General features: G+C 47.2%; 1 protein-coding gene across 1 annotated transcript in view; it reads right to left on the bottom strand.

Annotated features, from left to right (window-relative positions):
• Positions 1 to 21,206, bottom strand: part of RASGRP2 (RAS guanyl releasing protein 2) — a 69,576-nt gene extending 48,370 nt beyond the window's left edge. Inside the window, exon 1 of the mRNA XM_087705331.1 lies at positions 21,112 to 21,206. The gene's annotated coding sequence lies outside the window, so the exon portion shown is untranslated. The remainder of the gene's footprint in view (positions 1 to 21,111) is intronic.
• Between the last annotated feature and the right edge of the window lie 1,801 nt (positions 21,207 to 23,007).

Genomic DNA, 23,007 nt, shown 5'->3' with positions numbered 1-23,007 from the left:
AATTATAGAGATAGGTCATAAATGAGAGAGCGAAATAGACAGATGATAGACAGATAGATGATATATGATAAGACAATGGATGGATGGACCAATTATAGAGATAGGTCATAAATGAGAGAGCGAAATAGACAGATGATAGACAGATAGATGATATATGATAAGACAATGGATGGATGGACCAATTATAGAGATAGGTCATAAATGAGAGAGCGAAATAGACAGATGATAGACAGATAGATGATATATGATAAGACAATGGATGGATGGACCAATTATAGAGATAGGTCATAAATGAGAGGAAGAAATAGACAGATGATAGACAGATAGATGATATATGATAGACTTGTGATGGCGAACCCATGGCGCGTCTGGCAGAAGTGGTAGGCAGCACCCTCTCTGTGGGCACGGAAGATGGCACATGTGCATGTACCTCTCACCGACTAGTTGGTTTTCGGGTCTCTGCCATGCATGCACAGGGTGGCAGGGCTCATGCAGGGGATATACACACAGGTGAGGCGGTGCATGCCCGGAGGCGTGCGCATACATTGCATTTTGGAGGTTCAGGTGCGCTTTGGGCACTGGGTGCGGAAAAGGTTAGCCATCACTGTCACAGAAGTTGTAGGCTACCAAAAACTTATTGCCAAATTGTCTCTGATTTCACCAAATTCTTTCATGAACTAGAATGAAAACAAGCAAGAATGAACAACGGAACGGCTTTTCCCTTTCTGCCATTGATTGAGACATGCGGGAGAATTTTCCCATCATGGGCCTAAGCTTGTGGAACTCTCTGCCACAGGAAACAATCCAGACTTCTCATTCTCAGCTTTTAAAGGTCTGGGGGAGGGGGGGAAGCATGAAATTCTAACTCTGCTCTATCAAGAACGTGCTTTTATTTTAAGCTGCGGCTGCGTTTTATTTTATTTTTTTCTGCAGGACTCCGATCTATTTTAAATGCTGGATGATCATTTGGCCATTAGGCAAGGCAACAAGAGATTTCTTGGGAAAGCATCTCTAAGCCATATTCCTTGCAATTTTTGACCCTTTCTGGTCAATTTCTGTCTGCCTTCAAGTTCTTCAGTTCACTGGGTCCTATATATCAAAATGAAATTCAATGTAGAGAAAAGCAAGGCAAGAAAAACCAATGATATAGATAGAGGCTACGTGAAACTTGACTTAATGCCAGTAACTGTGAGAGGGATCTTGGAATTCAATGGACAATCATTTAAAAACAGTCCTAGGCTGCATAAACAGAGGGATAGAATCAAGGTCACGTGAAGTGTTAATAGCACTTTATCAGGCCTTGGTAAGGCCACACTTGGAACACTGCATTCAGTTCTGGTCTCCACGATGTAAAAAAGATGTGGAAACTCTAGAAAAGACTTCTCTCCACGTAAACTTGGACCCATTATTAAGGACTACTTGTCAACCAGTTGAGAATCCATCTGCTGGTGAAGCTGCCTATCCCACTTTTTTTTCTAGCTTACAAAGAGACTTAAAAGAGGAAAGATTCCCAATAGGTTCCTTCTCTGCTCCAGAGCCCCTAGTATTCGCCCTTGAGTGCAGGACTTAAAGGAGATTTAAAAGTCACGGTGACTTCACTTGCTATCTTGCGCGGAGATGCTGTTTAAAAGGAAAGCAGCTGCTTCACACATCGTGAACGCTTTGTGCCAACGCAATCAGCGTGAGGGGGTAACACTAGCCGGCTACGGTTTCTTGGCATTTTCTCTGAAGGATCCAGCCATCCAAACTACATGGAAGTCCTCAGCTTCCTGGTCGTTCCTTTAAAAGTACAGGCACCCCTTGACTTACAACAGTTCGTTTAGTGACCGTTTAAAGTTACAACGGCACTTGTTGTAACAACACGCAATAAAAGCAGCTAAGATTGTATGTGCACAACACTGGGAAAGTGAAGCGATTCCTACGGATGAGAATGTGATTAGGAAAATATTAGAATGTGCAGAAATGAATAGGTTAACCCTCGCAATTAAAGAGAAGGGACAAACTGAATATTATATTATATGGGAACTAGTCTACCTATGGTTAGAGAACAAATATGAAACTTAGAAAAGAAAGTAGATTAGTGCAATATAGAAAACAATATTAATGGAATGGAATGAGCTAAGAAGAGGATTGTTATAGTATCAGATATATCAGTATTAAGTCATGAAGGGACGCGGTCTCTCAATGGCTAAGACACAGCTTGCCGATCAGAAAGGTTGGCAGTTCAGTGGCTCTAATCCCCAGCGCCGCATAACGGAGTGAGCTCCCGTGACTTGTCCCAACTTCTGCCAACCTAGCAGTTCGAAAGCATGTAAAAAATGCAAGTAGAAAAATAGGAGCCACCTTTGGTGGGAAGGGAACAGCGCTCCGTGCACCTTTGGCGTTTAATCATGCCGGCCACATGACCACGGAGACGCCTTCAGACAGCGCTGGTTCTTTGGCTTTCAAACGGAGATGAGTTGGGAACAACTAGCACATATGTGCGAGGGGAAGCTTTATCTTTACCTTATTAAGTCATGAGCAGATAAATAATGAATATGGTTGTAAATTCTAATTGTTATTGCACAAGATATTTGTACCCAGACGACACACTGTTTAATGGAAGATAGTTTGTATTAAAGTAAAATTATATATGTATGTATGTATGTGTATGTATGTATGTGTGTGTACACACACACACACACACACACACACATGTTTTTTATTTGTGCTGATAAATAAATAAAGGGAGACTAGTATAGATCTATTTCAAGCTATTTAGCTCTCATCAGCTAGCCATACCCTTACTGGGATTCGAACCTGGGCTATATTACATATTAGGCAGACGTCTTAGCCATTAAGCCACAGGCTCTGATCCGTTATCAGCTGAGCCAGGGAGAAAGGTATATATTTAAAGTCACAACCCCTGGTATGCCCCAATTATAGGAGGAAGCTAACTGCTTCCATTCTCTGTCAATCGGCTCGTCACAAGAGTCCATCACGACAGAAACCCAATATTTTTACTGTTGCCTTTGCTATATTTGTGTTTTATTTGTGCTGATAAATAAATAAAGGAAGACTGGTATAGATCTATTTCAAGCTATTTAGCTCTCATCAGCTAGCTATACCCTTACTGGGATTCGAACCTGGGCTATATTACATATTAGGCAGACGTCTTAGCCATTAAGCCACAGGCTTATTTATCAGCACAAATAAAACACAAATATAACAAAGGCAACAGTAAAATATTGGGCTTTCTGTTTGAATGGTCTCTTGTGACGAGCCAATGGACACAGAATGGAAGCAGTTAGCTTCCTCCCATAATTGGGGCTTACCAGGGGTTGTGACACTATATATATGTTTACAACAGCACTGAAAAAAGGGACTCAGGGCCATTTTTCACACTTATGACTTTTTTGGTATCCCCACAATCACATGATCAAAAGTCAGATGCTTGGCAGTTGCTTCATATTTATGACCGTTGCTGTGTCCCAAGGTCACGTGAGCCCCTTTTGTGACCTTCGGACAGGCAAACTCAGTGGGGAAAGCTAGATTCACTTAACATCCAGGTTATCAACCGCAGCAATTCAGTTTACAACTGAGGCAAGAAAGGTCGTAAAGTGGGGCAAAATTCACTTAACACATGTCTCACTGAAGGACAGGATTTTGCGTCTCACTTGTGGTCGTAAGTTGCAACTACCTGTATGGTTTTATTATAGAAAAATCAGTGGGAGATCACGGCCTACAGAAAAAGCTCAACTCGGCTTCCTTTTTATTCCCCAGAGTGTCTTCAGGAGACATAGACAGATTTATAGTTATTCCTGGACAACAGAAATGAGGAGAAATGTTCAAATCTTTGTTTGGTATTGATATTTACTTCCATGAAAGTTTTACGCCAGAACGGTTTCAGTCTTTGGAGTGGGTGGCCATAACAAATTTAATAATGACAACAGGTCCTTGGGAAGGACTTGATCAGTGGGTAAACATGCCAGAACCAGTCTAAACATCTGGCTGATTGCAGAAGCATAACTTAAGAACTGTTGATAAGAAAGACAAAAAAAAATCTGAATAGTGGGTGTTGAAGAGAAAGAACTGGAGAAAATTGCAAAACACAAAGAGCTGCAAATAGAAACATAGCGGCAAAAATAATCAAAGGCAATCCCAAAAGTATTCAGCGCCTTCCCTTGGATGCAATTCTAAAAAAACTGGAGCATCACTTGAACACCATCGGCATTGACAAAATCCTTATCAGTCAATTGCAAAAGACAGCTGTATAATGCCTTGGTACGACCACATAGGGACGCCGTAGCTCAGTGGCAAAGACACTGAGCTTGTCGATCAGAAAAGTCGGCAGTTCGGCGGTTCGAATCCCTAGCGCCACGTAACGGCATGAGCTCCCGTGACTTGTCCCACCTTCTGCAACCTAGTAGTTCGAAAGCATGAAAAAATGCAAGTAGAAAAATCGGAACCAACTTTGGTGGGAAGGGAACAACATTCCATGCGCCTTCGGCGTTTAGTCATGCTGGCCACATGACCACGGAGGCACCTTCGGACAGCGTTGGCTCTTGGGCTTTAAAACTAAGAGGAGCACCGCCCCCTAGAGTCAGGAAGGACTAGTACATATGTGCGAGGGGAACCTTTACCTTTAAGACCACATGTGGAATATTGCATCTAGTTTTGGTCTCCACAATATAAAAAAATATATTGGGACTCTGGAAAGAGTGCAGAGAAGAGCAACAAAGAGGATTAGGGGACTGGAGGCTAAAACATACGATGAACGGCTGCAGGAACTGGGCCACCTTAGATAGGGGGCTGATATTGAAGACCTCCAATATCCCATCCAGCCCTACAATTCCATCACTCTATGATTCTAAGCTGTACCTCTAGCACTCATCAAACCACATCTGGCTATCCCAGATCCCGAGGAAGGATTTGATTGACCGACAAAAATGCCAAATCCTGTCTGAACATTACGGATGAATTTGCGAGTGTCCTCCATGCCAGGTGTTGCTAGTATAGCTGGCAGCAGATTGGGACAGTGAGGAGGGTTGGGGAGGAACCTGGGCCAGTCCTGGAGTCTGGGGAAGGCTCTGATGAGGGCTCTGTGTCGGAGGCAGAGAGGGGGACAGAGCCGTCTGACAGTTATCAGCTGCCTTCAAAGTCAGACATCAATGAGGCAGAAGAACAGCTGGAGCCTGTTCCCAGTGTGCGCATGCACAGAGCAGCCAGACGAAGGGAACAGCTAAAGAACAGGGGCCGACTCGGGAGTAAAGCCACAGATGGACGGTGAATCGCCCCTCCCAGAGGAAATAAAAGAGGAACAGAAGGGGAGTGGAGTTTGCAGGAGAGACAATTAGTTCGCTTAATTGGTTCGTGACTCTCCGAGACTCCTTGCCAAGTTTTGCAGTGAAGGGGAATAGTAATAAGGTTACAAACTTATTGGTTTTAGTAGAAATATTTGTTTTCTGTAACACACATCCATATTATGCCTTGTATTTGTAACTATTAGGATCTGTAGAATATCTGGCAAATGTCAAAACGTCTTACCCTTGCCATTTGAACTCTTATCAATCTGCAATCTATGGGCATCGAACTTATGCTGGAATCTAGAGCTGTAAAACTGACACCTTTGATATGTCCCCCCTTCTGCCTGAGAATCTCACCTTTGATCTGTGCCCTTCACAACAGGAGGCCAAATGGCCAATCCTGGGAACAGGAAAGAGATAATGTTGATAAGGCTAGTGAGGATGCTAGCCAGGATGTTATTCTGTGATGTCTCTAACTGTATAAAAAGGAGCTACACCTTCTCTGAAAGGTAGTTCTTTCATGCATATCCTTGGGGTATGTTGGGAAACAACTGACCATCATGACTTTAAACTTTGATCAAAGATTAAATGCCGATTGTTATTCAAGCCTCCTTTTAAGGCTCATTGTGACTTGGATGCATTCTCAAACTTCTATGGGTCTCAACGTATTCTCAAACCTAACAGCAGATCTCGGCCTGGCAGCTCTCCAAGCCAGATAAGGTCTGTGACTGTAAATCCTCCCTTGAAAGCTGGAGGTAAATGAGCAGAATTCACAGTCAGTTAATAAAAGGGGGTTTTGTCGGGACAACAAGGAGTTTGCTTCATGCTCTTGGGAAGCCTCGGTCAGAACACCAGACACTGCACATTGCCAAAATCCTGCTACTCCTTCTTAGAACTGTCTTCTCCTAAGACGATGTGCTGGGGATGATGGGAGATGAAGTCCCATCACTGGCTGGGGGAAGAAAGGAGCACCCACCCTCTATGCTTTAAAAAAAGACAAAGCTTGAATTAAAAATTTGCCCTTTTGGTGGCAAAGTTGCCAAGCGTCCACCCTCGGCGTCAATTTTCTCCATCAACCCTGACTTCTCACTGCCCGCTGACTGCGAAGGGGCCTTTGAAGCTGAATTAATTATGGAAAGCCTGATTAGCCATCCATTAATGGGTGATCTTTGGGCAAACGCCGGAGGATAAATGCAGAGATGGAATCTTTCGGAGTGGGCGTGCTCCTGGGACATGCTCAGGGTGTCATTTTTGGAAGGGAACCTCTCCTAGCTGCACCCGTGTTGCTACAGGGTGTGGGGCCCTGAAGAGTGCAAAAACAGATTGCAATTGTTCTCAGCCGCGCCTACGAAACTTGCAGCATTTTCTTAAGAAAGAAAGGAGGGGAGGAAGAAACATTTCCTGTGTGCGGCAATTCGCTGCGACAGGACGCACTTCCATTGCACAAAGTTCAACGCTGACAACAACACTTGGAGCCTCCGTTCCCTGTCCTGGCCGAGGGCTGCCTTCCCCAGTGTGCTCCTTTCCCCAACCGACTGGACTGCCATTCCCAGCATTCCTTCTGCCAGGAATTAGCCAAATGGATGGGAGACCACTAAGAAATCCTGGGGAATGGAAAGTGTCAGCCTCTGCTTTGCTACTGCTTCGGCTGCCATTGAAACGGGGAGGAGGGGGCATGGTATTTGGGAGGGGAATCATTGTTGTGCTGGAGGAAGTTTCTAGACACTGAACTGACCGCCTTACTGCGCATGTGGAGGAGGGGTGTTTCCCGCCAAGGTCAGCGGTCCAGCATTCCATCCTGGTGATGCCTTTCGAAGTTATCTCACACCTGACATTTGGGAGAATTATGATTGGACTGTGCAGGGGGATGCCAAGGGGAGGGGAATGAATTATACAATGTGTTATTCGCTTTCGCGCCTAATTAACCAGACTCAGCTTAGCTTTGCAACTGTTCATTTATGATTAGTAAAAGTACACTTGATTTCAATACAAATGGAGTCCAGTGGTTTTCTTTCCTGATTACTGAATGAAGTGCTGCTGACAGAAAGCTACTTGTGAAATGAAAAAAAAAATGTCCCTGAAAAGGGCAATACAGATAGTCCTTGACTTACGACCATAATTAGGCCAGGAATTACAGTCAGAAGCTGATCAACACCTGACCAGATCCAATTATATTATTGTTTTTGCAGTGAGCGAACACTGGCCAAATCAATTTTATCTACTGGGTGGGTTTTTTTTTCCTGTTCAAAGTTACAATGGCACTGAAAAAAATTGACTTATGACCGTTTTTCACACTTACGAACACTGCAGCATTCCCATGGTTACATGATCAAAATTTGGACCCTTGGCAACTGGTATGTAATTATGACCCTTGAAGTGTCCTGGGATTATGTGATCCACTTCTGCGATCTTCTGACAAAGTCCATGGAGTAGTAGCCAGATTCACTTAACAACCAGGTTACTAAACATATCATCTGCAGTGGTTCACCTAACCACAGTGGCAATAAAGGTGGTAAATTGGGGCAAAATTAACTTAACAACTGCCTCACTTAGCTAGAGAAATGTTTTGGCTCAATTGTCATAAGTCAAGGGGGTTAGACTAGAAGACCTCTAAGGTCCCTTCCAACCCCGTCATTCTATTCTATTCTACTTGTATTTAGGAAGGCAAAGAACATTTGGGTGGCTGAACCTCTCAACTGTTCAGCTAAAAACTCTGCCCTGGGGCTCTGAAAATATTGCTTCCTACAAAGCTAAAAATACCTTTAAAAAATGCAATTATTTTTTTTTGCAAAGTCTAACCTGGCTATACAATTTTCCCCTGATAGCTCAAAAGTGGAGATTTTGCATTTCCCCCAAAAAATGCTTACGCAGAACTCAGCACAAACAAACCCCACCAAAAATACATTTGTAAATGAAATAGGCATGTTTGGGGAAAAAAATGATTTAGATGCCTATTTCTCTTTAGGAGTTAAAGAAAAGATTTATTTTGAGAGGAAAACATATTTCGTCGTGCTATCTCTAAATTCAGTCCCAATCTACCTGGATATTTAGAAGAAGAAAAAAGCATATTCCAGATTGCTAATAGAAAAAGACCGCATGAAAAACAGATTACTGGAGCAGAATTGCATAAATTAGACACCGTTTCTTGTTTAATTTGAATAAAAAAAAAAAATTAGGGACAGCTTTTCTAAGCAAAGCGATGCAGCGTTAGCAGATTTAAATTCCTTCCTTGCTGACATCGACATAATTTTTAAAAACATTAAAAAGAAAGAAACGGAATAAATGATTGCAGCATCAAAACCAAGTGGATGCTCAGTGATTTGGGACGTATCCTGAAAAATAGTAGTTCTAGACTTACAAACATTTGTTGAGTGACTGTTCAAAGTTGCGACGGAAGTGACATAGCAATAGCAGTTAGACTTATATACCACTTCATAGGGCTTTCAGCCCTCTCTAAGCGGTTTACAGAGTCAGCATATGACATGACCGTTGTTCACACTTACGACCATTACAGCAACCCCGTGCTCATGTGATCCTAATTCAAATGCTTGTCAATGGATTCATATTTATGACGGTTGCCATGTCCTGGGGGCATGTGATCCCTATCAAGAGCCGAGGTGGCGCAGGGGTTAGGGTGCAGTACTGCAGGCCACTTCAGCTGACTGTTATCTGCAGTTCAGCGGTTCTAATCTCACCGGCTCAAGGTTGACTCAGCCTTCCATCCTTCCGAGGTGGGTGAAATGAGGACCCAGACTGTGGGGGCAATATGCTGACTCTGTAAACCGCTTAGAGAGGGCTGAAAGCCCTATGAAGCGGTATATAAGTCTAACTGCTATTGCTATTGCTATTTGGCAAACTTCCATCAAACAAAATCCAGATTCACTTAACAACCCTGTGTCCAACTTAACAACTGGAGTGATTCACTTAACTATTGTGTCAAGAAAGGTTGTAAAATGGGGTAAAACTCACTTAACAACTGTTTTGATTAGCAGTTTTGATTATTTACCTAACATCTGCAGGGATTCGCTTAACAATCACGGCAAAAAAGGTCCTAAAATTGGACTCGACTCGCTTAACAACCACCTTGCTCAACAACAGAAATGTTGGTCCCAATTACGCTCTTAAATTGAGGAGTACCTTGTGGAGATAGTCTTCGTCTTACGACCACAATTCAACCCAAAAATTTCTGTTGCCGAGACATTTCTTGCGTTTTGCCCCATTTTACGAGCTTCCTTGCCGCAGTTCTTAAGCAAATCCCTGCAGCTGTTCAGTTAGTCACACAGTGGGTTAAATGAAACTGGCTTCCCCACTGACGTCGCTCGTCTGAAGGTCGTAAAAGCGGGGCAGTGCAACCGTCATAAATATGAGTCAGTTGCTAAGCGTCCAAATTTTGATCAAGTGACCCCCGGGGGGGATGCTGCAGCAATCCTAAGTGAAAAATGATCATAATTCCCTTTTTTTTTCCCCAGTGACATTTTAACCTTGAACAGTCACTAAATGAATTGTTGTAAGTCGAGGACTTCCTGTGGTTCGCTTCCTTAATTTGATCCATTTGCACTTTTTTTTCCCTTTCAGGCTCTGTCTCAACCTGATCGGAATCCCCAAGTCCACTTCCCAATTCTATTTTTCCTGCATTTCTAACAATGCCAGATCTCTGGGATGCTGAAGCCAATCCTTCAACAATTGCTCCCCCCCCCTCTTTTTCCCCCCAAACTTTCAGACCCCCTGGTCACTCTGGGAAGCGGAGGCCGGACAGTGAATCCCCAGCAAGTTTCCTTTTGCATCTGTGCAGCTGTGAATCTCAAAAACAACAGCAGCTTCTCCCGGGGTCACGAGGGACCAATGCTCCACATTTTTTAATGAGCGGATGTAAGAAATGTGGGGGGGTTGGGGGGAGGTTGTGACAGGATATTGGCCTAATAGGACATCTGCAATTTTGCAAGCTTTGGGAAACCAGGCCTTCATTCTGGAAACATCCTCTGCTAAAGTTCAGGAACCAGCGAGCGGTCTCTGAGCACGCACAGAGAGCCTTTGTCTTCCTTAAGATGTGGCAGACAGAGCATGCACCTCTTGAAAGTTTTGGACTGGGCTCGAACTTAGCGCCTCCTGTTAAAGAACTGGGTTTTCCAACCTGGTGCCTTTTCTGGGCTTCCCAAGAGCCTGAAGCAAACTCCTGATCCTGACAAAAAACCCTTTTATTAATTGACTGTGAATTCTGCTCCTTCACATCCGGTAAAGTCTTTCAAAGGAGGATTTACAGTCACAGACCTTATCTGGCTTGGAGAGATGCCAGGGCCATATCTGCAAAACTTTGCAAGGAGTCTCGGAGAGTCACGAACCGATTAAGCAAACTAATGGTCTCCTGCAAACTCCACTCCCCTTTCGCTCCTCTTTTACTTCCTCTGGGAGGGGCCATTCACCATCCACCTGTGGTTTTATTCCTGAGTCGACCCCTGTTCTTTAGCTGTTCCCTTCACCTGGCAACTCTGCGCATGCGGACACTGGGAACAGGCTCCAGCTGTTCTTCTGCCTCACTGATGTCTGACGCTGAAGGCAGCTGAGAACTGTCAGACGGCCCTGGCCCCCTCTCTGCCTCCGACACAGAGCCCTCCTCAGAGCCTTCCCCAGACTCCAGGATGGACCCAGGTTCCTCCCCAACCTCTTCACTGTCCGAATCTGCTGCCAGCTCCACTGGCTGCTGGCGGGCCACAACCGGGTAAAGTGGAACTACAATGCCCATCATGCCCCGCCGGTGGCTTGGGGATTCTAGAAACAGGCATGCTGGTGCTTCTAGAAATGTTTGAGTTGTTAAAGAGCTAAGGAGTGGGAATGTGATGGCTCTCTCCAAAAAACCTCCCCTCTGCTCAGAATTCCATGTGCAGGTAGTCCTCGACTTACGACCACAATTGAGCACCGAATTGCTGTTGTTAAGCATTTGCTACGTGAGTTTTGGACCCATTTTCCGACCTTTCTTGCCGCAGTCGTTAAATGAATCACTGCAGTTGATACATTAGTAACCCGGTTGATAAGTGAATATGGCTCCCCTATTTCACTTTGCTTGTCGGACGGTCGCCGAAGGGGATCACCCGACCCTGGGAGACTGCAACTGGTCGTAAGTCTGAGTCAGTGGCCAAGCGTCTGAATTTTGATGGATGCTACAAAGGTCGTAACTGTGAAAAACGGCCGTAAGTCCCTTTTTTTCAGTGCCGTTGTCACCTTGAACCGTTGTAAGCCGAGCCTACTTGTAGTCTGGGACCATGGGCTTTGTAGTTAAGCCGGACGGAAATGACTGTCTCGCTTTGTTCCCTCGGCTGGGGCAACGCAGCAAATATTGCTGCATTTTCTTCCCAGCTCAACGCCGAAGGACCAGACTCCAAGCATTAATAATGCAGTAGACAATGTAATTATTCCTGTTTTTTTCTTTTTTTCCGAAGCCCCAGAAAATGTGTTTTTGGGTCACCAGACTAGCTGCCTCGGCATCCTCTCCGGTTGGCAACTGGGCTGCCTAGGAGCCTGAGGACGGCCACGGATTCCTGCCCTTCTTTGGTATAAACACGACCAGCATCACAATACAGCCGTCCTCTTTATTTAGAAGAATAAATAAAGAATAAAAAATAAAAATAAAACAACGGGCCGGGGCATTTCTCCAGCAGGGTGTTTGCCTTGGAAGGCTGCCGCCCCGCCAAGACAGCTGAGATTAGAGAAACATCTTTTTTGAAACCTTATCGTTCGTCCCCGGATAAATGTCCTTCTCCCCACCGCATCTGACCCCCCCTTTCTTAAAAGGGGCAATTGTGCTGTGTGAGCCCCCCCTGCACCTTTTCAACGCCCCCCCCCGACAGCGTAAAGGTGAGCCGTCTTCCACGCCCAGCGGCAATGCATCCCCTCCTGCAAGAAAGATGCAGGGTGAATTTCCCCTCTTTGGGAACAAAGGGCTGCAAACACCAGCAGTTCCTCCCGCACCCCCCCCCCCCCGGCCTTGTGCCAGTCCGCTCACGCCTCCTCCTCCTCCTCCTCCTCCTACACGTAAAGCTGCTCCGGTGTCCTTGGAGAACCCTGGTGCAAAGTCACACACTCACACACACACACACACGGGTGTGTGCACGCACCCCCCTGGCCTGCGGGGTGGGTGGGTGGGTGGGGTAAGCTTTGCTCCCTCTTCCCTGCGCACCCGTCCCGTTGTGGAATGCCGAAAGACGCGCCAAGATCTTGGGCTTTGCCAGAGCATGACGCGGGGAGTGACTGATGGGACATGTCGGGCCTGTCTCGGGAGCGGGGGGGGGAGGGGGGGGACTCTCACATAAGGCCAGATCTCCAAGCCAAAACTGTCTCCTTCTTCTTCACGGGAGGAAATTCGGCGAAAGGAGTTCAGCTCCTAGGAGGAAACCGCAGCACAAGGGGACGCACGAACCTCGTGGTTGAAATTAAAGGGGATCAGAGCATTTATGTCAAACTGGGAACATGGGAGATGTTGCATTCACACAAGATGCAAGGCATAATGTCTTTGCATTGGGTGGGTTGTTTGTTTTTGCTGAAGTCACCCCTTAAGCCACCCTAGCCCCTTGGAAAGAGGGGGAGACGGGGACTTGGGTAAACAGACTAACAGAGGGAAGGGACCTTAGAGGTCTTCTAGTCTAGCCCTCTGCTCCCACAGGAGACAAATGGTTGTCCAATCTCTTCTTCAAAACCTCTAGGGATGGAGCACCCACAGCTTCTGGTGGCAAGCTGTTCCACTGATTAATCCTTCTCATCACCGCTTAGAACATTTCTCCTCATTTTCAGGTTGCTTCTCCCCTTGATTAGTTTCCATTCATTGCTTCTTGCCTTGCATGGTGGTGCTCTGGGGAATAAGTTGAGCCTCCCCTCTTCTTTGGGGCAGCCCCTCAAATATCACGTCCTCCTTCTTTTCACAGGATTGACACCCTGGCTTCCTCCCAGGAAGCCGAGGGAATTCAGAAAGCGGATTAAACACCTTGTGGGAACGCAGCTATTCCACTGCTGAAGTGGCTGAAGGCAGATGAGTACGAAGGCAGGTGTATCTGAATTACGGCAGGGCGTTATCTGAGGACTCAGATTGTTGGGGGCAATATGCTGACTGGGTAAACAACTTAGAGGGGGCTGTAAAGCAGGGATCCCCTCAGGGATCGGACCTCAGGGACCACTAAATCCATAATTTTAAATTCTGCGGACCGCTAATATGAGCTGTGTAATGACTGGCTGGATGGGCGTGGCAAGGTGGTCATGTGACTGGGTGGGCGTGGCCAACTTCATGTCACTCACTTCAAGGGATGCCTCGCCGGGCTCTACTTGCCCCTCCCTTCCTAGCCCTTCTGCCCGGGCTCCTTAGGGCCCCAACAGGAAGCCGTTGCTGGAGCTAAGTATCCACCAGGAGAAAGAGTTGGCGAAACAGCTCAGTTCAAATTGGATCTGACCAAGAAGGAGACTCAGCAGAAGCACCACACTGAGGACTAGGAGCATAGGCTTTCCAAGACATGCAGAAGTGCAAAGCCAGGTCCCGGCGCTTGGAGGCTCAGTGGGCTGAGATGATCAGCCAGTTCCAGGCCGTGATGCTCTCCCACTGGAACGAGGCCCTCCGGCTCTTCGTCACCAGCGTTGCTTCCCTCCAGCCTTCGCCCAAAACCCCCCACCGGGAGGCTGAAGCAGACCTCAAGTGGCCCCCCTCCGACCTGTACAAAAAGACCCCAAAGGGGGAGACTCTCTGCAGCAACACAAGCGTCCATTGCACGTATCCGTCCCAGGGGCCGTAGTTTGAGGACCCCCTGATTTAGTGCAATATAAAAAAGGCAAATAATTTTTCTGCGGACCACTAAAATTTTCTCGTGGATCACCAGTTGGTGACCGCTGCTGTAAAGCATTGTAAAGCGGGATATAAGTCTAAGTGCCATTGCTATTGCTTTCTCAGTGGCAGATTTGAGGGCACAGACACCCCCCACCCTTTTCTGAAAGACCATAAGAGGCCTGTGCCCCTCGTAGCCTGTCAGCTTCTTTGCCACTTCACAAACAACAAACTTTGAAAGTGCAACATCCAGCAGTCACAAGTTTTAAAGAGAAACCAAGGATTAAAAGTACAAACACCCAGCTCAGCTCCTGGAGGGTGAATTTTGCATCCCACTCAAGGATGAATTAAGGCCACTCTGCACAGCTTCTAAGCCCAAACACAGGTAGTTCTTGAACCCAACTTTTTCATCGCTAAGCAGGGCAGTCGCTAAGTGGGTTTTGCCCCATTTTATGACCTTCCTCATGACCACAGTTGTTAAGGGAATCCCTGCAGTTGTTCAGTAAATCACACGGTTGTTAGATGAATTCTGGCTTCGCTGGTCAGAAGGTCGCATGACCCATGACCCCCTGGGCACCGCAACCGTCGTAACTACGAACCCGTTGCCGAGCATTCAAATTATGATCGCATGACCCTGGGGATGCTGCGACAGATGTGTGAAAAACGGCCGTAAGTCACTTTATTTTTATGCTGACTAGGTGGCTCAGTGGCTAAGACACTGAGCTTGTCGATCAGAAAGGTCGGCAGTTGGGCAGTTCGAGTCCCTAGTACAGGTTTCCTGCGTGAGCAGCGGGTTGGACTAGATGGCCTCCCAAGGTCCCTTCCAAGTCTGTAACTGTTTTTATTGTTTCCTGTACCATTGTAGCTACGAGTGGTCCCTAAGTGAACTGTTATAAATTGAGGACTATCTGTAAGGTCACCGAGGTCCCGCTACATGTTACAACGAGAAAAAGGGTACAAAAATATGTTGGAGAATCCTAAGAAATCCCACCAAAGCTTTTACAAAGTTTTCTTGGCCCAAATCTTTGCTTGCTTCTGGAAATCGCCCGCTGAATCCCACCAAATGCATTGGACTACATCGTCAAGCATCCCCCGCAGGGCTTCTGTTATGGAAGTTGCAGTCCAGACATCTGTGTCTCCACTGTACAAATTGGGGAAGTCAGTCAACGAGATCCAGGTGTGTTCCAGAGGTATTTCACGGGAAGAGTCTTCCACTCCTCTACTCACAATAGAATCCCTTATGCCACCAGGCTGGAATTTTGGGCTTGGACAATCTGGAACTACGCCACCTACAGTCTGACCTAAGCATAGTACAGTGTTTTTCAGCCACTGTGCCGTGGCACACTAGTGTGCCGTGACATAGTGTAAGGTGTGCCGTGGGAAAATTACTTTATATATAGTCAATATAGGCACAGAGTTAATTTTTTTTAACATTTTCTAATGGTGGTGTGCCTCGTGATTTTTTTCATGAAAAAAGTGTGCCTTTGCACAAAAAAGGTTGAAAAACACTGGCATAGTACACAAAATTGTCTGCCACAATGTCCTACCTGTCAAGGACTACTTCAGGTTCAACCACAATAACACACGGACAAACAATCGATACAAACTCAAGGTAAACCGCTCCAAACTCGACTGCAGAAAATGTGACTTCAGCAACGGAGTGGTCAACGCCTGGAATGCTCTACCCGACTCCATTGTTACATCCTCAAACCCCCCACAGCTTCAACCTCAAACTGTCCACCGTGGACCTCGCCCCATTCCTGAGAGGTCCGTAAAGGGGTCGTGCATAAGCGCACCAGCGTCCCTTCCGTCCCTGTCCTACCATCCCCATTTATTTGTACCCATTTCCTGTGCTCATCTCCATGTTCATACTTATACCTGCTATCTTGTAAACTAGATAGATAGATAGATAGATAGATAGATAGATAGATAGATAGATAGATAGATAGATAGATAGATAGATAGATATAGATAGATATAGATATAGATATAGATATAGATATAGATATAGATATAGATATAGATATAGATATAGATATAGATATAGATATAGATATAGAGGGAGAGGGAGAGGGAGAAGGAGAGGGAGATAGATAGATAGATAGATAGATAGATAGATAGATAGATAGATAGATAGATAGATAGATAGATAGATAGATAGAGATAGATAGATATAGATATAGATATAGATATAGATATAGATATAGATATAGATATAGATGTAGATGTAGATGTAGAGGGAGAGGGAGAGGGAGAGGGAGATAGATAGATAGATAGATAGATAGATAGATAGATAGATAGATAGATAGATAGATAGATAGATAGATATAGATAGATAGATATAGATATAGATATAGATATAGAGGGAGAGGGAGAGGGAGATAGATAGATAGATAGATAGATAGATAGATAGATAGATAGATAGATAGATAGATAGATAGATAGAGATAGATAGATATAGATATAGATATAGATATAGATATAGATATAGATGGAGAGGGAGAGGGAGAGGGAGAGGGAGATAGATAGATAGATAGATAGATAGATAGATGATAGATAGAAAGAAAGAAAGAAAGAAAGAAAGAAAGAAACAAACAAACAAACAAACAAACCATTGGCTTCACTCAACACCTACCAAATGTTGGATGTTCTCCCAAATCTTTAAACTAATCCAACTCACTGCGTTTACTTGGCATTCAGACAACACAACAAAGAAAACGACAAAACGAGATCAAAATTAAGTTTCATGTGTTCCAGGAGTGTGTAGTTTTTAAGTCTTTAAATGCCCCGGAGTAAGCAGTCATGTCATCCTCACCAAGTTTCCCCAAACAACAGAGAAGGTAACAACTGTGTGGAAGTTGTGCCAAAGGACTCCCGGAAAAGTTGATAAATTAGAATGCAGCTTTGCTGAGTAGCAGATAGAAATAGTCTTAAAGGAGGGAGGGAAGCAGGAAGGGAGAAGGGAGAGAGGGAAGGAAGGATTGGGGAAAAGGGAAGGAAGGAAGGAGAAGTTGTTGGAAGGAGAAGGTTGAGAGGGAGGAAGAAGAAGGAAGGGAGGAAGGAAGGAAGGAGAAGGGTGGGTGGGAAGGAACAAAGGGGAAGAAAGGAAGGAGAAGGAAAGAAGGAAGGGTGGAGGGAAGAAAGGAAGGGGAAGGAAGGAAGCAGAGAGATAAGGAAAGATGGAGAAAAAGGGAAGGAAGGAAGGAGAGGGGTGGCAGGGAGGGAGAGGAAAGAAGGAAGGGAGAAGGGAGAGAGGGAAGGAAGGATTGGGGAAAAGGGGAAGGAAGGAAGGAGAAGTTGTTGGAAGGAGAAGGTTGAGAAGGAGGAAGAAGAAGGAAGGGAGGAAGGAAGGAGAAGGGTGGGTGGGAAGGAAGAAAGGGGAAGAAAGGAAGGAGAAGGAAAGAAGGAAGGGTGGAGGGAAGAAAGGAAGGGGAAGGAAGGAAGCAGAGAGATAAGGAAAGATGGAGAAAAAGGGAAGGAAGGAAGGAGAGGGGTGGGAGGGAAGAAGAGGAAAGAAGGAAGGAGAAGGGTTGGTGGGAAGAAAGGAAGGAAGGAAGGGGTGAAAGCAAAAAGGAAAAGAAGAAAACTGCCCCCCAAAAGGGACGAACCTAACAGAGATCAATGTATGGAAATCAAATGCGCAGAAGGGTTGGGTGGGCACCTCATGCGTGGCACTGAGTACAGCAACAGCCCAGTGCCCAAGAAACGTTGCCAAACAGGAGGGCAAATTTTGCCATTTCCTTTGCAATGTTGCTTGGGCTCTCTCTTCTAAATACAGATCCTCTCGACTTACAACGGCCCTGGGAAAGAGCGACCATTCTGACCACTTTTCACACTTTACAACCGTTGAGGCATTCCCCCCGCCCCCTCCCCCGCAGTCACATGATCAAAATTGGGACCCTTGGCTGCAGATTCATATTTACGAGGGTTGCAGTGTCCCTCGATCAAGTTTTGTAAACCTTCTGACGAGGAAAGTCAAGCCAAATTCACTTAACAGCTGAGTGACTGACTTTAAAACTGCGGCGATTCCCTTAATATCTGTGGTAAGAAAGGTCGTAAAATGGGGCAAAACTCGCCTAACAACCTGCGGAGCGTAGCAACCAAAATTGTGGGCTCAGCTGTGGTCGTAACCCGAGGACTACCTGTACTATTTGCAGGAACATGTGAGAATCTCTGCCTGAACCTGTATCTCCAACCAGCCTGGAGAAAGGGCTGTGAAGCTCCTACTCCTCTTTAGCCATGGAGCTATGCTGTCTGGCTTACTCTACAGGGTTGTTGTGAGGACCAAGCAGGTAGAGAGAAGCATCATTTAGTTCATCCAGTTAGACGCAAATTAATCTAGTTATTCCAGTTAGTCGTAAGTAGAGGGCTATCTCTAATTTTGCATTTGGGAGTCGCACGAACCATTCATTTATCAGCCCCAACAGCAAATGTGTCTTTGGAACTGCCTGCTACAGGACCCCACCACACCACTCGCTTTGGCAGAGACTCGGAGTGTGTTGTGGACCGTCAGTGGCCAGCAAAGCTGGCAGCAGATTCGGACAGTGAGGAATCTGTGGAAGAAGATGGGCCAGTCCTGGAGTCTGGGGAAGGCTCAGAGGAGGGCTCTGTGTCGGAGGCAGAGAGGGGGCCAGAGCCATATGCCAGTTATCAGCTGCCTTCGGAGTCAGAGATCAGTGAGGCAGAAGAACAGCTGGAGCCTGTTCCCAGTGTGTGCAAGTGCAGAGTGGCCAGACGAAGGGAACAAGCGAAAGAACAGGGGTCGACTTGGGAGGAAGGCCACAGGGGGACGGTGAATGGCCCCTCCCAGAGGAAATAAAAGAGGAGCAACAGGGGAATGGAGTTTGCAGGAGACCATTAGTTCGCTTAATTGGTTCGTGACTCAGATATCGACCTGATAAGGTCTGTGACTGTAAATCCTCCTTCGAAAGGCTTTGCTGGAGGAGAATGAGCAGAATTCACAGGAAATTAATAAAAAAGGGGGGGTATTTTTGTCGGGACAAGGAGTTTGCTTCAGGCTCTTGGGAAGCCTCGGTCAGAACAGAGGGTTTCGGGTGTCGTGAGAACCCACCCCTGTCAAGACGGGAAAGAGATCCAGGCCAAGCGTGTGGGTTTGTTCCAACGCGATCTGCCTCCCGCCACACTCCAGCCCCACGCAAGACTTGCCGCGTCTTTGTGTATGGCAGAGAAAGATTATTATTAATCTTTTAAAGCAGGCCTTTTGTGCTCGGAAATGGTGGGTTAGCGCAGAGTTATTTTTAGGCCTGCGTGTCTCACTTTGGGGGCTCACAACTGCGAGCAGAGAAGCTGATAACATCCAGGACTCCTGCTCCGAGGTCCTGCAAAGCACCCTCCCTTCGCACGCACACAAACACACGCGCACTGGCCCACCTTGCCCACCAACACAAACACGCCTGGTTTTGTCCGCCTTGCACTTTCAACACTCAACGCTTTTTTTTCTCCTTTCCTCTTTTTTCTTTTTATTATTCCGAGAGGCCTGGTTGCAAAAGAGCAGCCACATTGCCAAGCAGGACTTCCCCACAACCTCTGTGTGTGTGTGTATGTGTGTCACACACACACGCCGAGTTGTCGACAGATTGTGTGGCACCAACATTTATCAACCCAGGCAGCTGCTCCCCTGCCCCAAATCCCCAAGAGGACGCACGGAAGCCATGCGTCGCACCGAACATTGGGCTCTTTACATTGCCCAATGTATTTATTTATTTTTCTTTTAAAAAAGAAATAAACCAGCAATCTCAGTTTGCCTGCCTCTTCAAGCCACCTTTCCCACTGGGGCACACCAGGGCTCCCTTGAGACGCATTCTCCTTCCAGGCGCATGGCATGAGATGCAGTCATTTTATACACCGGGCTCCACGCTGCATTGCACACGATCTGGGCTGCACACACACATACACACACACACAATTACACACACACACACACACCCTCCTCAAGACACACACTACCATGCCAGAAGCACACAAATCTTCACCTTCTCACAATCGGCACACACAGCTCCAAGAAGGGGAGAAAACCCCCAAAACGCCCAAATCCTGTTTGCCCACATCTGGCTCTTTGGTAGAGACACACATCAGGAAACACAGCCTGACAGGTAGAGATGGTTTCTCTTCTCACAAAAGCCCCGTTTTCCTTTCACACGCCCACCTGGCTAGGGAAAGGGGGCTGCTGCTGCTGAGATATATTTTTTTATTTATTTAAAAGGGGCAGAAAACCCAGAGGGGAAAAAGGAGGGTAACTCTTAATATCCATTTTTAATATCCACTTTTTAATATATATATTTTAACCCATTTCGCAACCTCGCGAGGCGCTCAGTCCAGCTTCGCTTCTTTTGGGGGGGGCTTGGATTTTTTTTCCCCACGTCGCCGCCCCTTGCATTGAGTTCCCAAGCCGGGAGGATGCCCGCAAAGACCCCGGCGGCTGGGTTCGCACGACCACGACCCCCCCACCCCCTCCTCAACCCAGGTCAGCGAAAGGCCAGCCGACGCACAGCAGCGGCTGCCGATCCTTAGAAAGCTCCCTTAAGCTCAACCCGGGACCCGCAGAGGTCGGGGAAAGAAGCGGGAAGCCGGGCTGGGTCGGGCCAAGGCGAAACCCTCCCGGACGTTGCGCGGGGCAAAGCGTCCTCCTGATAGCCGAAGTTAAGTTGCTTGCTCCGATCCCAGGAAGCGCCGGATCCGCCGGCCCGAAGAAGCGGAGGGGGGGGATCCAATCCCCTTCCCCTACTAAAAGCCCCGCGGGTGGGCTGCGCTTTAAACGGTGGAGCTTGCATTCGCCCACCCGGGAGCGCAAGAAAGGGCAGCAGCACTCTGTGCATGCCCAGAGGCTCGCTTCCCCGATGGGATTCCTTCCTTTTCTCTCCCGTTTGTTGCCCAGCCCTCCTTACGCTTCGAAGCGGCCAGAGGGGGTCCGATCCCTCCCTCCTGTCCTCGTCGCCCTCGGGCACTCTGTTCACGCCCAGAGGTATCCACATTTCCCCCGCCCCTCTCCCTTCTTCCCGGCTCACTCACCGGCTCCGGGGCGGCTTGCCTTGCGCGCCCAGGCTGCTCTTTTCGCCCGGCTTACAGCGGAGCCCGGCGGGACGCGCAGCCTCGGCTCGCCCGCGGAGGCTGGAGTGGGGAGGGGGGGGGCGGAGAGGAGGGGGCGATCCCTAGGCACGTCCCCGCCTCGCCTCCCTCGCCCGCCCCCGGCTTGGCCTTGAGTCGCCGCCCGTCGCCCAAGCCGGTCGGAGGAGCGGAGAGGAGCGCAGTGCGCAAGGAAGGGAGGCGGGACCCCCTTAGCGGAGGGAGGGGGAGAGGAGGGGGCTCTGGGGGGAGAGCAGCACCGTCACACACACATACACATAAACACACACACACACACACACACACACCACTTCTCCGCCTCCGAAAAAAGCAAGAGTGCCTCTGGGCGTACGCAGAGCGCTCTCTCTTGTCCGCGCAGGGAGCAGGTAGGTAGGTAGATTAGATAGATAGATAGATAGATAGATAGATAGATAGATAGATAGATAGATAGATAGATAGATAGATAGATAGATAGATAGATAGATAGATAGATAGATAGATAGATAGATAGATAGATAGATAGATAGATAGATAGATAGATAGATAGATAGATAGATAGATAGATAGATAGAACAAGGGGGGGAGAGGGAGGGAGGGGGACCGCTCCGCGTCCCCACTAGGCGTCGTCCCCACGCGTGGAAGGCACCCCACCCAGCAGCAGTTTGGGAAGCTGGGTGTGTTGTGTTCGAGTTGTGCAACGTGGCTTACCCGGTAGACGAACCCCGGTTAAGGAAAGGGAGGCGCGCCCCATAAGCCCGACAATCAGGCTACCAAAGGAGATGCGCGGAGTTGAGCGCAGCGTGTAAACACACACACACACACACACACAGAGTGCCCGTGTTGCGCTGGCAGAGCGTGACCTACTTCACACCGCTGTGGCAAAACAAAGCCACGTCCAACCCACAAAGTACCCGGACTTTCGTTTTGCCTAAACGGGACCTCCTGCAAACTTGCTCTCCTTTCTCGGCTGTTTCCTCCGGAGTTTAGGGCGTGAGAGTTGGGTTCATGAAAACTTGGGTTGATGACTTCACCCGTTTGCACCAAGGGGTCCTGAAAGGGTTCGGGTTAGGCTGGATTTCCCCCCTCCCCCCCCAAAAAAAAAGCACCCTTAACAGCCAGGGAAAAGCTGACATCAGACAAGGGTGTGTGAATGCAACTGCAAGCTTTTTTTGTTTTTAAAACCTGACCTGGTTAGCCATGTTGGATGAAAGCTAGAAACCTCGGGGGTGGAGGAGGGGCGTTACCTGGAGATGTTGGAGGCGCCACGCCTCTCCATAAAAAGCAAAACAAGGCGCCAGTCCTCATGGTTCCAAACACCCTGCTGTGAAGGAAAACCTTAACCCCATCATATCCTTCTGCAGATGGTGCAACAATGGCTTTGCTCTCCCAGAGCAGGGTTGTGCAACGCACTCTCCTTGCCTCTCCTCTCCGTTGTGGGAGTTTACGCACCTGGGTGGTCCTATATTCTCAGGAAGTCAGGTTGCCTCCTGTCTCAAATCCTTTTTTGTTCTGGGGAAATGTTCTACATATTTGCCATCTAGGGAGGGGGATGTAACACCCCACCGGCTCCATTCATTATACCCGAATCTCTCCCCCACCCAAAAAAACCTTAATCTTAATCTCTAATTTCTTTCCTGCTCTACACATCTTCGATGAGTCTCTATCTATCTATCTATCTATCTATCTATCTATCTATCTATCTATCTATCTATCTATCTATCTATCTATCTATCTATCATCTATCTATCTATCTATCTATCTATCTATCTATCCCTATGTATTTATCTCTATCATCCATCATCTCTCTATCATCTGTCTGTCAATCATCTCTCTCTCTGATCT

This window comes from Thamnophis sirtalis, unplaced genomic scaffold (assembly GCF_051295495.1).
Source record: "Thamnophis sirtalis isolate CommonGarterSnake01/CBP01778 unplaced genomic scaffold, rThaSir2_p1.2 scaffold_2, whole genome shotgun sequence".
NCBI classification, from domain to species: domain Eukaryota; kingdom Metazoa; phylum Chordata; class Lepidosauria; order Squamata; family Natricidae; genus Thamnophis; species Thamnophis sirtalis.
The sequence above is the reverse complement of the archived record's forward strand: the minus strand, read 5'-3'. Positions and strand labels throughout refer to the sequence as shown.